Raw genomic sequence first — 14483 nt, forward strand, 5'->3', positions numbered from 1 at the left:
CTCTCCTGTTGCACACACGGCAGTAGCTCTCAGGAGCTATCCATATTGTGTGTTCACACGGAGTGTATGCATTTWTTCACAAACCCACCTACACACAAACTTGCATACCTGGACCCTGCATATTAAGCACCACCTGAGAGCCATATTATTCATCCAGAATACCTGTGCCTTCGTACAAACATAAATGTATGTATTGTCAAATCTGCATGTTCAAATGCTGCTCCACCACCAAACAGCCAAACCCCTGCACRCGAAACACAAACACGTCATGTAACCTTCAGCAGTGCACAGTCACAAAAGTAAATTAATTTCAGGTTTCTGTTTCCATTCTGGGATCATTAATGAGAGTTTTTGAGCAAACAAAAGCTACATTTTTTGTTCCTTCTCCATTTTTCTCCTTGTGGCAAGATAGCTGGGAAACACCTTTCTAATGCAGGAGAGTTAATGAGCTGAGAAAGGAGGCGTGATGGGGGAATTGCTTACAGTAAAGGCTTTCTCCTTCTGCTTGGTTTTGTTTGAGCTTTGGGATTAGGGTGGAGGGGAGGCCTGCAAGTGAAGTCATTTTATTGATTCAGTTCTTCTTCCAGACACATTTTTCTTTTAACAATTCTGTTCTTGTCCTGTGTTACCAGTGCTCATATATAGACAAGTCGACCTGTATGTCTGTTAGGGTTTTTTCCTCCTATATAAGAGTTTGMATGCTTATTAAGTCCATTAATTTTGACTGAACTATGTTTCTCAGATCGATCTGGAGATATCGAAGAATGAAAAATTCAGCTCTTTCCTTGTTAGTTCGTTGCAGGGGCAAATGAACCTGRCTGTTAAAGAATGTACCTTTACTTTTCATTTGAGTTTGCCTGGCTTTGACTTGTATTCATTGCAAGATCTGTCACTCACGTTTACGCTTAGATTTCCCCCCTCACTGTTTTCTCTCATTTGTTATTATGAACATATTTCCGTCAGAGACAGTAGATCATGACTCTGAGATAACAGGATATGTTATTTATGCTCAAGTAATTAATAGCCCGTGAGGAGCTCCGTGCATTGCCTTGCCGTATCTCCAGCGGTACACGAGAGGCGCGTTGCCAGAATGTATTAAGCAGCAGTTTGGTGGGTGATGGAAAGGAGGCTTACTGACGTTACAGGGAAGCTAGCCAAGCTTTCAGTCCATCCATAAAAGTGGCAACAGATCCATTCAAGGCCAGTGAAACAGCGGTAACTACTGAAAGTCTGATTCTGATACATTCACTGATATAAGTCAAGCCTTCATTTCYGGGAACGCCAGGTCCGATTGGTGTGAGAAATAGGGGAGTCTGGCTGTTGGCTCTGTGTTATATAAAGAAGGTAAGGCCAAATTCAGATCTCAGTTATGCAAGGAAAATGGAAAGACCAGTGGGTCTCTTCACTCTGCCAACACCCAGCAGACCAGAATTCGACCCTTGAGTATTATGAGTTGTGCTTTGAGGGAAGGGAGTGGGTGCTTGCGTTTTCAGACTTTATTATGCTTAAGTAAATGCATACAAGGGTGGCTTGTGTGGAACAACTGGTGCTGGTGGAATCGCTCTTTGTTAAAGTAAAGCCTCATTCTGCAGTTTCACTGGAGTAAGTTTGTGATTTGTATTACAATAGTGTCTAGACATGCTGTTTAAGCCAGAGCCAGATAGTGCAAACGTGCAACCACTGCCTAAAGGAGCACGAAATCTAACTGGTCCCACTGAAGTTCAGGATTCACATTCTGACATGAGCTGTGGGAGTGAAAAATACTTAGCCTGGCTTACTTAACTCCAATAAAATCAGGCTTAACTCTTCAGAACTAATGCTATGTTTTGGTTGGTTTAGCTGAGATCAGAATCAGGACTTCAAGTGGTAAAAGAAAAAGTTGTACAGCTCCGCTCTTCTATTCGCAAGTTACTTGCATCACAGTCCATCTCTAAATAGGGGCAGAAAAGGAAATCAATGACTTTTCCATAGCTGGAAGTAGAAATGAGATGATCAGAATAGCACAGTATTATTCACTACTCTCTAAGTAACATTCTTCAACCCTGCTGGAAGAAGATTAGCTTTGTGCATATCTGATATACAGCCACTCTTACTGTTTCTGATACTGAGTGGGGGCACCTGAACCACTCCACAGCAAAAAGCTGAGCCTTTAAATTAATACTAAATAAATATTGTAAATAACAGTTGGCAGAGGAGAGAGGAACGGTCTTGGCTGAGCCATCTGAATAGGTTCTGATTGCCAAAAGAGATGGCAACAGCTCAGTGTCTCTGGAGTGAAGCTGTGGCTATTCTATTCCAAACAATAGCGTGAGGGACAGCGAGGTGGTCTGGCTCAAGAGGTCCCATCATTGCTCACTGCACACAGAGTGGCTGTTGGATATAACTGAGTCTAATTCAATACCAAAAAGGGCAAGATATTTAAGGAAGGGTGATTCAAAAGGGAAATGATTCTATTTTTTTAAGTGTCATCTTGCAATTGAAATATTTATAAAGCTCCTCATTCAGCCTGAGACCATTGCAGAAATATTTTAGGGATTTCGTGCTTTTCACAATTATAATGGGCAAATTCAGTAGCACCAGCCTGCATTTACTGTGTGCAAATGTACCATATTTTTGACCCATAGCTCTTTCAATGCATTTTCCCTTACAGAATTTTAATCGGGTTGAATTATTATTTTTTTTCTTTAGCTGCAGAATCAGCCACTAGGAGCTAGTCTGAGAAACCACTAAACTCATTGTGCTGATCAATGAAGGCATACTGGGCTTCATGCTACTAAAACCTAGTCTAAACTCTGTTCTCTTTTAATAGTACCACAGCCCGCAAATCCTGCATGGATTTAGAGCTCACAAAACTACATGCAGAGAAAGACAAAGGTTAATTAAAGACCCCATGAATCTGCATTTCGATCCAACAGAGGAAGCAAGTGCTTCCCCTTTTCTGCTTTTGTTAACCCAAACGTCCAGTAGTGCATACAAATCTTTGTGCAGCTGACTAAGCAGTGAAACTGAGCCATCTACTCCCGTTGCCCAAAGTGAAAGAAATCCTCCATAGGAAATCGCAGAAATAGGACAGCCTGTCAGATAAAATACCTGATGAGAATCAGGATGGCAACCATAACCCTCCATGTTTTTTTGCAGAATTGTCATTGAATGAGAAGAAAAAATCACAGTAACAGGAAAATTCGTGAAGGTAAACACTATTAAGTACTTGTGCTCCCCCCTCATCTTTGTTCCTCGTTGTTCTATCATGTGTCCGTCATTTTTATGCCAAACAAATGAGCAGTACAATCGCTACTGAATTCACGCCCCATCTGCCTCCCTCGCATATGGTAGCAGAGCTCAGCTGTTTCTGTTCCTCCCAGAATAGCAAGAGGAGAGACAGATGCCAGGTGCAGGCAGAGAGAGTCACTGCCTGATGGACCCTTGAAAGAAGGCCATGTGGGGTTTGTCCTTCCCAGAATGATACTCCCCTTTGCTGCCAGGGAATAAGGAGCAAAGAGACGGACTATGTGGTTGAAACAGCAGTTGGAAAGCAAAAGACCCCGTATTTTGGGGGCCAATTGGAACAACACTGCAAATAACTTTCAATAGCAGAGAAAACAGGGTTTTTTTTCACATTTAATTACACAAYGTGAGATTTTATTGAATCACTGTTGTCTCACTGCCCTGTGCTTCCCCTGCCTGTTTTCTCTACCCATCTGCTTTCAGCTTTCTTGCAGTGCGACTGCAGGCTCCCGCGTGCAGGCACGGACTGCCTCTTTGTTGTGTCTGCAGGGCGCTTGGCGCGGTGGGGCTGAGTCTTGCAGCTATTCCTGCAATACACATAATAGACAATCATCGTAATGGACTGAGTGAATAACTTGTCCTTGCTGGTATAACGGAATAGCCAGCCAGAACAGGTTGCTGTGCTTCATTATATACAGTATTGAAGAATTCAGCATAATTGATGGTTAGGGCATTGGCCTATGATTCTGAAAAGTTGCRTTTCAGTCCTGATTCCCACTGACCCCTCTACAATTGTGTGAATCGGTGCTTACGTGTGTTGCTTTGCTTGCCGTATCTGCTTAGGCTCCCGTTCAGGAAGACCCATGCACATGTACTGAATTTGAAGCTGACTGTTTTTCTGAGATGGCGTTTTTCACTATACTTTCTTTGAGACAGGAACTGCTTCTTGCTCTGGGTTCATACCACAACCAGCGAAGTGGGACACTGTCAGAGAGCGTCAGATAGCCCTTCAGGGAAGGGTACGTTATCTCCCATGTGGTTTCTCTCTCTGATCAGTACGATCACTTTTGGCTAAAAGGTTATCCACCAGGATAACTTCTGGGCAATCCAAGGGGGCTGGGAAGAGGGCATCAAATCAGGAGGCATGTGTTTGACAGTGCCTGGAAATGACCAGGGAAGTGACCTGGGCTTRTATTGTGAAAAGAATCCCTTTGGAGGAAAGGGATTGTGGAGTGGAAAGTGTCCTGATATGAATCCTATGACTAGGAAACAAAAACAAAAATRTAGGGAAGAGTTCTCCGTATGTCTGTGCCTTTGGGAATGGTGTGAGCAAGGAAATGGAACTGACTGGCACTGAGAAGGCTGGAAGCCCTATCTGCAAGACTGTGGGTTTTGTGTATTTATTTCTTCATCTCGTGAAAGAACTGAACTGTGGCTCATATGGAGGATTAGGTCCTGTAGATGGGATTAAGTACCTAAACTTGTAGCAAACAATGTCACTCCCAGAAGATTGTAAATGACAGAAAGAGGGGAGAGTGATGCAGCGAACAGGTCTGTGTCTGACTGCGTCGTCATACAAACGTTTAGGGACTACCTACCAGTTGGAGACGCTCAAGTGCAGTGATTTGCTAATGATTGCTCATCGAGCCAAAGTGAGCCTTGAGTTGTGGCTCTGACTCTGCTGGTTCTCTCCAGACAGAGCCCTGCTTTGCATCTTTGTCAGCCAAAATCAGCTAGCGTTTTTGACTGGTGCCGTGGCACGGTGCGCGGTAGCCGGAGGGCCTGGACCAGCGTTCGTCGCGGCGAGGGCCCGCGCACCGGTGCTGCTTTTCAGGACCTCGGACAGCATTTCTGTAGTCGCACCTGCGCTGCCCTTTCTCTCAGCCCCTTCCGCGGCAAGGGTGAGGGAATGCCAGCCGAATCAGAAAAACCTCGAACAGTTTCCGTTGGGCAGCCCGCGAGAAGTGGGAATTGCACTTCCTCACCGTGACAGAACTGCGTCCCTGCACGGTGCGGGCCGTGCGAGGAATGTGAGCGGTTTGTGCCTTGTTTTGATGGTCGACATGGGGTGTATGTGGTGTTCAATGTGGTTTCTGTACCTAAAACGATAAYTGCTCTATTTGCATAAAACATATATTCATTAAACTGAGTGGTTGTACTCTTCTGATGAGCTTTCCTCCCTCCCTAGTTCTTGTCTGTTCCAGGCTTTATTTATGGCTCTCCCAACCTTTTCATTACTCTTAAGTCTCTCAGGGATCCTGTCTACATGTTATCACATCAGTTTTTCTTGTCTTGTTTGACATTTAATTTTTATTAACTGCAGGTTTCTCTTCCTTTTCCACGCTGTGTTTTTCTGCTGTCTAAGCAGTAGAAACTTTCATTCCAGAGACACATAAGATTTTTTTTCCCCCTGAAACCTTAAGATTTTCCATCAGGAAATGGAAAACTAAACCTAGGTTTCAGGTTAGCAATGTCTCCTTGAGCTGATGACAGTTATAGGATAGGTACATGGAAATGAGTTTCTGCTGATCCGCAGGGTCACCGTATGTTCCTCAATATCTTGTGGTGCACCAGAAAGTTTCCAGTGGTCACTGGAAAAGACCTTTCTGTATCTCCTACTTCTTGCATGGCCAGAGCTCCTTTAGATTTGTGCAAAAAATATGAGCACATGGTTATCCTTTGGGAGTGCTGGAGAGACACAGTTTGAAGTTTCCCAGGCCATAGCTAACAGATTCACCACACCCTTAGATGAGGAATCGCGTGTTGTTACTCGCTTAACTGAAAAATCACATTAACTCATACCATGTTAAGCAGGAATACAAGTAAAAGCACTTATTCACATAACAACATCCAGAACAGACACATAGTTAGGAATATTTATGAGAGACATCAATGAAGAAATGAAAGAAAAAACATGCTTGATCCACTGATACACAAGTTAAATCAGAGGAGTTCCCTTCTCTTTCCTTCCTTACTGTAGGTTTTAGAGGTCCATGTTTTGTGTATAACTTTTGCCTTGGTGTTGTTTCCATTAAAGAACAATTCCATCACGTGGAGTTCACTGCCATGACAGTGAAGCAGATCCACTTTTTATAGTTCATTTCCTTGTTAAAGTCTTCCAGGAGGTCAAGGTAGATTTAATTTTCTCTTTCCCATTTCTCATGGGACACTGGTATTATTTGATGAGCAATACTATTTGCTACTCTATGTACAAGGGAATATCAAATATCTGGAAGAATTAATGAATGTTCAAGGAATACTGCTTTGCAGTGATCTTCAGCTGATAGATGTATTCATCCATAGACATTTAAGTAAAGCCTAGATTTGCTCATTTTTCAAAAGCCTTCTTTAAAAAGGAGGAAAACAATCAGGCTGTGCTTTTATAGAGTGAATTTGAAATTAAAATACGACATTTAGGTGTCATTTTGGTTGTTAAGTAGCCCTTAGTTCTGATGGAGGGGGAAACAGGGATTGCAATTATGTTTAATTTGTATGCACAAGGCTTGCTTAGCAAAAGCGTTAAGGATTCTTCATTGATTCTAATTTTTCTATAGTGTTCATGGCTTTTCAACACCGCAACCAAATTAGTTCTTTGGAACAGTTGTTCACTATATTAACGTAATATATCCCACACACAGTAAAACAAACTGTTTGGCCTTTCAAATGAAAAGGACCCCCAATCTTCATAAATATTGAATTATAAAATCTCTATATAGGGAATACAAGCTAATTCTTTTCTTTTTCACCAGCTGTGAAYTGCTACATGTGATGTATGGTACAAACTCTCCAGGAAAGAGGAGCAAATTGAAAACACTACCCCTGTGGGTTCCCTTATTAGACTTGAAGTGACTGTGAAATTCACAGGACACAGCTCATTAAAACAAGGCTGCCAATCTGTGACCTCCTGAGTAGGAAGATAAAATCCGTGCTGAAAAACAGGTTGTTGCCTTGATTGTGGATAATTCAGCTATAGAGGAGAAGAACTTGTATAGCTGCTTATTAACCCACTCATTACCAGGGCACGTTGCTCCTTATGAAAGGCATCTTGAGGAGAAGAAAAAGCAGAGCGTACTTTCTGTTAAACGGTTTTTATTTGGAAAGTGCAGATTCAGAGTGACCTAAGATTTTTTTTTATGGGGATGTATTGGTTTTGAATGACACGTTCATCTGGCAAATTTCCTCACATAGAATTTCTACTGAGAATTTCACTCCCAAAATTGCCAAAAGCGTCATGGCAGGGAGGAGTGAGGGCTTTGAAGGAGGCAAATAGAGAAGAAGTTGGGCAAGTGAATCACTGCTTCCAAAACACATCAGCAGGACTTACTTGGACTGTGGTCTTTTGACCCTGTTCCCCCCACAGGGACCTTGCTTCCCCCCGTCAGACCACATCTCTCGGTGTGCAGTGCTGCCAGGGGCCAGCTGGGTGACACAGATCCTGGCCGTCTCAAGGAAGTGGGTAATTAGGGGCCTGCAGTGATAGATCACTCAGAAGGAGCTCAAAATGAAGTGATGGGACCCCTGGATAACCTTGTCATTTCCCGTYGCAGCACTTACTCTCTGAGGTCTGTTACCCTTCTTGGCACATTAAGAATCTGATGTGCAACTCATAAGGTGATGAAAATTTCAACACTCGAGTATTTTAATCCAGCCAAGTGGAGAYTCAGCACGCTGCAGGGCCATGAGGTAGTTGCTTTATTCATTGTTGAGATATTTAAACTGAAATTATAGAGGATTTGGCCTAATACATGCCCTGGACTCCCTGACCCAGGGTGAATTTTCACTGACATCCTGGACTCCTCCATGAAATAACGCTGTTCTTGGAGTCTGTGGTATTGAATTCTGGCCTTTTGATAACAGAGCTTTAAGAGCACCGTGCTTTGTATGTGGAAAATTTAAGTTGCAGGAGGAAATGTCCTGGCTATTGTAAATCAGCATAGCTTTATAGAACTGTCTGAAGCCAGACAAGGCTGTAGTCTACAGCAGACAATCTGATTTGTCCTCAAGCATAAGTCCTTTAAATTCATGTGTAAGTGTACGCTACCTAGGGTGCTTTCTATTATGTTAGTACCAAGACTGGCAGAGCCCTGTTTGGTACTGCGTTTTCAGTTATAAGTTGTTTGCACAGAAGAAAAGAACAGGATGATTTTTCCAAGAACTCACTCTAGATTCTAATAAATGCCACTCTCTTGCCATTAGATCCCAAGGGAAAAAATACAGCAAAAATGTTAATATTTGCTACTTGGGAAAAAAAAAAAAAAAAAAAAAAAAGCTATCTTGGTAGGTAAGTTCAGCCCCTGAAATGATCATCTAATTCTAGTCTGCCATTTTCTGTAAGTGAATAAACCTGCATCTTAATTCTATGCCTGTCAGAGATTAAATAATGCAACATCAGCTCTTTAACATGATTGATCCAAATAAAGACCATGAAAAATGTAGCCTTGTTGGAAACATTCAATGAATGAATACATTTCAAAGAAAGTTCCCCCCCAACCCATTACAGCTAATATGAAAGAACAGAATTGTGGGAAAATAAAAAAATGAGAACACTTTAGCTGATGTTGCTCTGCATGAGGGAGAGTAGAATCTGAATACAGAGTGGGTTCAGTAACTATGAGTGAGATTCGTGCTCTAGTGAACTAGGGGAGAACTGCTCCAGTGCCTTAGGAAACTCAGGCTCATTKGAGGTGCATCAGACTGGATTTCCAGAATGATGACCAGTCAGTCGCATCTGAAAATTTTGGTCTCACTCTCCGTGGAAGAGGAAAGAAGAATTAGGAACCAAAATTGCCTCATCTTTGACGTTGTGAGGGATTTGTTCCCTACTAGCAACATTCCCTCAGGGAAAATGGGAAGTGGAAGTTCAAGAAAGAGTAGTCTTAAAAATTTCTCGTGCCTTTTGTTTCAATATTGTTATTTTTTTCAGGAAGACTGAGGGAGGCAGAGATGTCTGACTTGAAGAAACAATGAGGAAAACAACTTAATCTTTTTAAACTTCAATATTGAAAGCAAAGAGGACCTTAACCTGCAGTTGTCCATCAACTACCAGCAAGTATTCTGTGTTCTCTGAATCACTGGGTTTTTTTTTTTTTTATTATTGAAGATATGTTCTAAATTTGTCCTGGTTTAGTTCTGACTTGACAGAAGCAGCGTCTCCCCGATCCAGACCAATTCAATGATTCATTTCTTGTATAGMCTATGAAATGTAGCAAGGATGAATTTATTTTTCTTTTACAGTATCAAGGCCTTGTTTTTTCAGAATCAAAGGGGATTTGCTACATACTTTCCTTTTCACTAAATCATTCCTCTGTCTATTTACTAATCTAACAATATCTTCCAGGTTACAGAGTTTGTAAAATGATTGTGAAACAGAGACCTACCTCATAAATGTTTTATTCCTGTATAAGTAATTTTAGTAAGTGAACTTTACGGTAAATAATCTTGTGTGCTGGGTGGCCACTACCTTAAAAATGCCAAAGAGAAGAGGTCTTTTTGACTGCTCAATGCACACAAAGCACAAAAAAGAAGATCGATAAATAAAAAATTAGGAAGATCGACGTTTAATTTTAGGAAGGGTTTATTCTTCGAAGTGGTAAATCCCAGCCAGATTGGACTCAGCAAAACATTTGTACACGACATTCTGATCTGCAGGCATCCAGATACCCTTCAAGAGCACAGCATACATGGTACTGACTGGCCAACCCTCCACTGGCATGGTTCATCCCAGGAAAAGTGTCTGATTTATTTTGCACCTGTGCTATTAATAACCATGGTGGAAGGGGAGAACTGATTTTAAGCACTAGGATCATTCTTTAAAGTCAGATTATATTTGGCAGAGACATTTATTTCTGTCCCAATTAAATATATGATCCTCTTTCTCTAAATAGTGTGTGATCCAAAGATGAAGGAGGAAATTGCTGGAAAGACTCTAAACTGAATTCAAGAGGATTCGTGTTTCATACCTGATTGTTGCTTGGATGCTTTAGGAATATTTCCAAGACCATGCTTGGGTGAGTAGCCACCCTTTGAACACAGCTGACTGAAGCTGTAGCAATGGTTGCAGGATAGGAGTGATACCAAGCTGTGTCTTGTAAGGCAGTCCTAAAGACTAGGATGACTTGATACAATCTGGCCCTCTGTGGCCCTAGTGATTACACAGTGAATCTTCAGCACATTCGGCAATGCAGGAAAGATCGTTCAGAAATTAAATTGCTAGTTTGGGACTGTGAGCCTTAAACTCAGTTCCTAGGACAGTTGCTCATGTATCAGTGGCTGGCAGCACTGACGCCTTGCTGGAAGGTTGTGCTCACAGTATAGTAGAATACAGACGATTGCTGGAAAGGTACAGCTTGGATGAACTAAATACAAAAGATATAGCCCCTGGCTCAGAGGATGCCCTTCTTAAATAGCTTCAACTCCAAACTGTTTAGAAAGTGGGAAGAGAGAAGCTGGACAGCAGTTGTGAAGAAGTGAAGATACACTCCCTTGCCACTTGTAAAATCAAGCCAGAACTAAAGGGGCCTCTCTGGTCCCCCCTCTATAACTGTATGTGCTGACAGCAACTCTGGTTCCCATTTGTTTTCCCCTTTCCTATCAAGCACATGGCTGTCCAAAGGAGGAATCCTTTCACGCCTATCTGCAAGGTCCTTGAGAGGTGTTAAGAGTAAGCTAGGTGTGAACAAAAAATGAAGTGGGCACACACGTGGAAGCTGAGGTGTGAAAGTATTTGCTCAATAAAAATAGAACTAGGCTGTTGGCAGAAAGAGGTGACTCTAACAGATAAGCCCAGCGGTGACTGACAGCTGTTTGGTTTATATTTTATTCATGTATGAGTGTGAGTCTCTTGACCTTATGAGGAAGGAGAGGGAGTTTACTTGGCTAAGCTCAGCTACCTGTCTGTCCCAGAACACACCATCCACCAGCTCCTGTTTTTCCCCTCACACCCATATTTATCGTCTTGCTAGAGGTAGGCCCCAGACAAAACACTGAATCCATTTATTGCTGGTCTTTGGAAAAGTTTGGTTTATCTCCAAAGGCATGCTGTTTTTAAATGGGCTGTTGCACTGTGTCTCAGGGCAAATCTCCGTTGTTACGTGTTGGCCATGTCCAAATGCTACGGTCTTAACAAGTGTCGTGGGCTGCTTTTGGCAGGCACAGGTGAGGTCATAGTTTCTTAACACTGCAAGAAATGCACCTCTCTTGATTCTATATGGAAGAGTAAATAACAGTTTTTGTTCCTTGCCTATCACATAATGTGCATAATTGGAATAAAAGATAAATGACAGAAACGGAAACGTAATTTACCCCTTGAAAAAGTGTGAGCTCTATTCCCTTTTGAATTTGATGGGCTTATTGTGGGGGAGTTGCAACCAGGCAATCCTCTTTGATCATCCTTGGCACTGGAAAATTGTCTGTGTGCTTGATTTTAAAGTGGGCGGATTCTTTTCAGGTGAAACATTTATAAATCAAGCCTTTTGTTGAATACGCAGTAAATTTCTGTTTGGGTTTGATATRAGCAACCCTCACGTATAACCATCGTGCTACGGATTGCAATACTGCCTTTAATCTACAGTCCTCATTGATTCACATCCCATAGAGATCAGCATATTATAAGCAGAAAGAGGTTTGCCAGGCAAATCGCAGGTTCTATCTGAATGATTATTAGGGGTGATACATGGCACATTTGATACAAACGTAGCTGGAGTGCAGTTGAGAAGCCTGTCTTGCAAGTCAGACAAAGCGTATTGGACTAACAGATCTGACATCGAAAAAATGGGTATCTCCTTTGGATTTACACTAACTATTTGACCTGCTGTGTATTTTGCTGTCTCACTCAACCAGCTACCATGCAAGCTCTAAACTTTCTTCTTTCCTGCCAGAAAGGCTAAAGCAGAAAATGGAATTACAAGTATCAACAAATGCAYACTATCTCATGTAGGCATACATAGCAGTCTAGTCAATGGGCAACCAAACCGGGGCAGGGAAAGGAAAAGTGAATCAAGTACTGGGCCTATTGAAATCAATGGCAGTTTTGCCACTGGCTTCAATGGAATTCRGATTTGGCCTGCTGGGAGCAAGCACTGCGAATGAATTTTTAGACACCCCATGGCTATAGATGCACTTAAATTTTAAAAGCGCTAGTAGTGCATCTAAATTTAGAGTGCTGCACTTTTGATTCATTAAGAATTCTGCTTTGATTCCAGATAGACTCCACAGAATCTGTCCCCAGAAAAGGCCCACGCTTCACTCTGCCTGATGCACAGTACAGCAGGAGCTTTTATTTTTAAAAYGGCCTCATCTAACCTGCAGCTACTCAAAACTTGGCATCTTTTCTGCTTTTGTTCTCATTCTTGGAACGTGAAGCTCTGCCACCCTCTGTGCTTTACAGGGCATAGGGCAAATGTTGTTGGGCAGGAACTACTAAAAAGAGAGCTGATTTTAGCCTAGAACAGAGTAATGAAGCCTTGAATAGATGTCTGCAAAGAAAAGAATCACATAATAGTTTGCAAACATTAYTTATATTTTAATTTCCCATTGCCATCGTCTTTGGGCAAGCAGTTAGATGCATTCACAGGTGTTTTATAGGTTGGGAAGCTGAGACACAAAGATACTGAAAATCCCAGTCTTCAGATGAATGGCTTTGCTGAGAATGCAAAACAGACTTCCTACTTCTGAACTTTCTCGCCCCTTCTTTAGGCACTGAAGGGCCTGCTTCTAGGAGTTCAGATGCTATCAAGTGTCTTTCTAATGGGTTGTACGCTATATGAGAGCTAGCAGAAGCCTCTGGGGGAAAACTAGATTAGGCTTTAGAAAGGACAGGTACTAGTGTCACAGCTGGGACCCTGACCCAAACCTTTGAAACCATGAGCAATGATTTTAATAAATAAGTGTATAGAAACACTACTATCTTCAAAGGTAAGCCATTATTTTCAGAACCCAAAAGGCAGTATCTTTGTTCACAAGAGGAAGGAATAATTTCTTTGGCCATAAATAGAGGGCTCTGTCTTCCTAGGGCTGACACTACAGAAGAACATGGTCAGATGTTTTAAATCACAATATATACATACATATATATACTTCCCAAAAGTATTCAGGTAATGTAGAGTATTAATACCTGGTTTTGCCCTTTTTTGTTAAAGTATACCTCAGTGTGGACCCATCTAAACACCTATGAAAAATTTTTAGCCTTTTATTACTTTTAAAGGGTTTGACATCTTCTCCTTTACTATTTTGTAAAAAATTTTTTTTAGCTGACATTGTATGTCACTTTGCTGCCCAGAATGAACTTGAGCAGATGGGCTTGAAGTCCCTATTTTGCATCTTGCTCATTTTTTTTCTGGCCACATTTGTTAAGGGCCAATAGGATTGTTAGACCAGAGGCGCTTCTGAGATCTTGTGGGAATGGTGCATGTGACTTTCTATTTTCCATGGAAACTGAAGTAGGAAATAGTTAACAAAAAAAATTTACCAGCTCTCCACTGTGAGAGAGCAGGTTAGGAAGTCTTGAGAAAAAAAAAATGTGAATGAGAGCATTGTGCTTAGAAGCAGTGTTCACTGAATCTCCTGGGAGAGCAAGTTCCTGGGTCAACCAGTTTCACTAACTGCTCTCCAGAGCCTGATACCCATGGCTGAGGACTGCATGGACCTTTCCCTCACTTGCCCCCCTTGCATTGTGGGGCAACCAGAGCAGCTGCCAGCAGACAAAATTCTGAAAATTCATCCTTGCGGAGCTCTGACTGACTTTGGGAGCTCATTCGGTCTAAAGCTTGCAAAAGTGCCTACCTGACGGGAGTACTCAAAGCAAGACAGCTCTATACGCCCCCTTTTTAGAGGTGATCAATTCCAGCACGTCTTAGACTCCAGGCCACCCACATTCAATCTGAGATTCTTGGGAAAACAGGGGCTTCCCTTGCCKTGGGACATCAGCTGCTTGATGCAGCTGGTCAGTCTGAGCCGTGATCTACCAAGCAGTTGGTGCATGGGGTTGTAAATTAGCAGAGAGGCCACAGAGCTCTGCTGCAACCTCAGGATGCCACTTATGAATGAACATGGTGCTGCCTCATATCAGGGAGGCACCCGCTTGTGAAGTTAGTGGAGCAGATGCTTCCTCATGTATTGACCTTTACCATCTTGTGTCTCAGTTTCTCCTGTTCTGTAAAATGGGATATCTACCTGTCAAGACTATTCTGTGGCTTTATTGATGCTGGTAAAATGCTAATACTTGAAAAAAATGCATTAGTGGAACATTGTTACTGCTTAAG

This window comes from Rhea americana, unplaced genomic scaffold, assembly GCF_003343005.1.
Source record: "Rhea americana isolate MKP2758 unplaced genomic scaffold, rheAme1 scaffold_48, whole genome shotgun sequence".
In the NCBI taxonomy this organism is placed as follows: Eukaryota; Metazoa; Chordata; class Aves; order Rheiformes; family Rheidae; genus Rhea; species Rhea americana.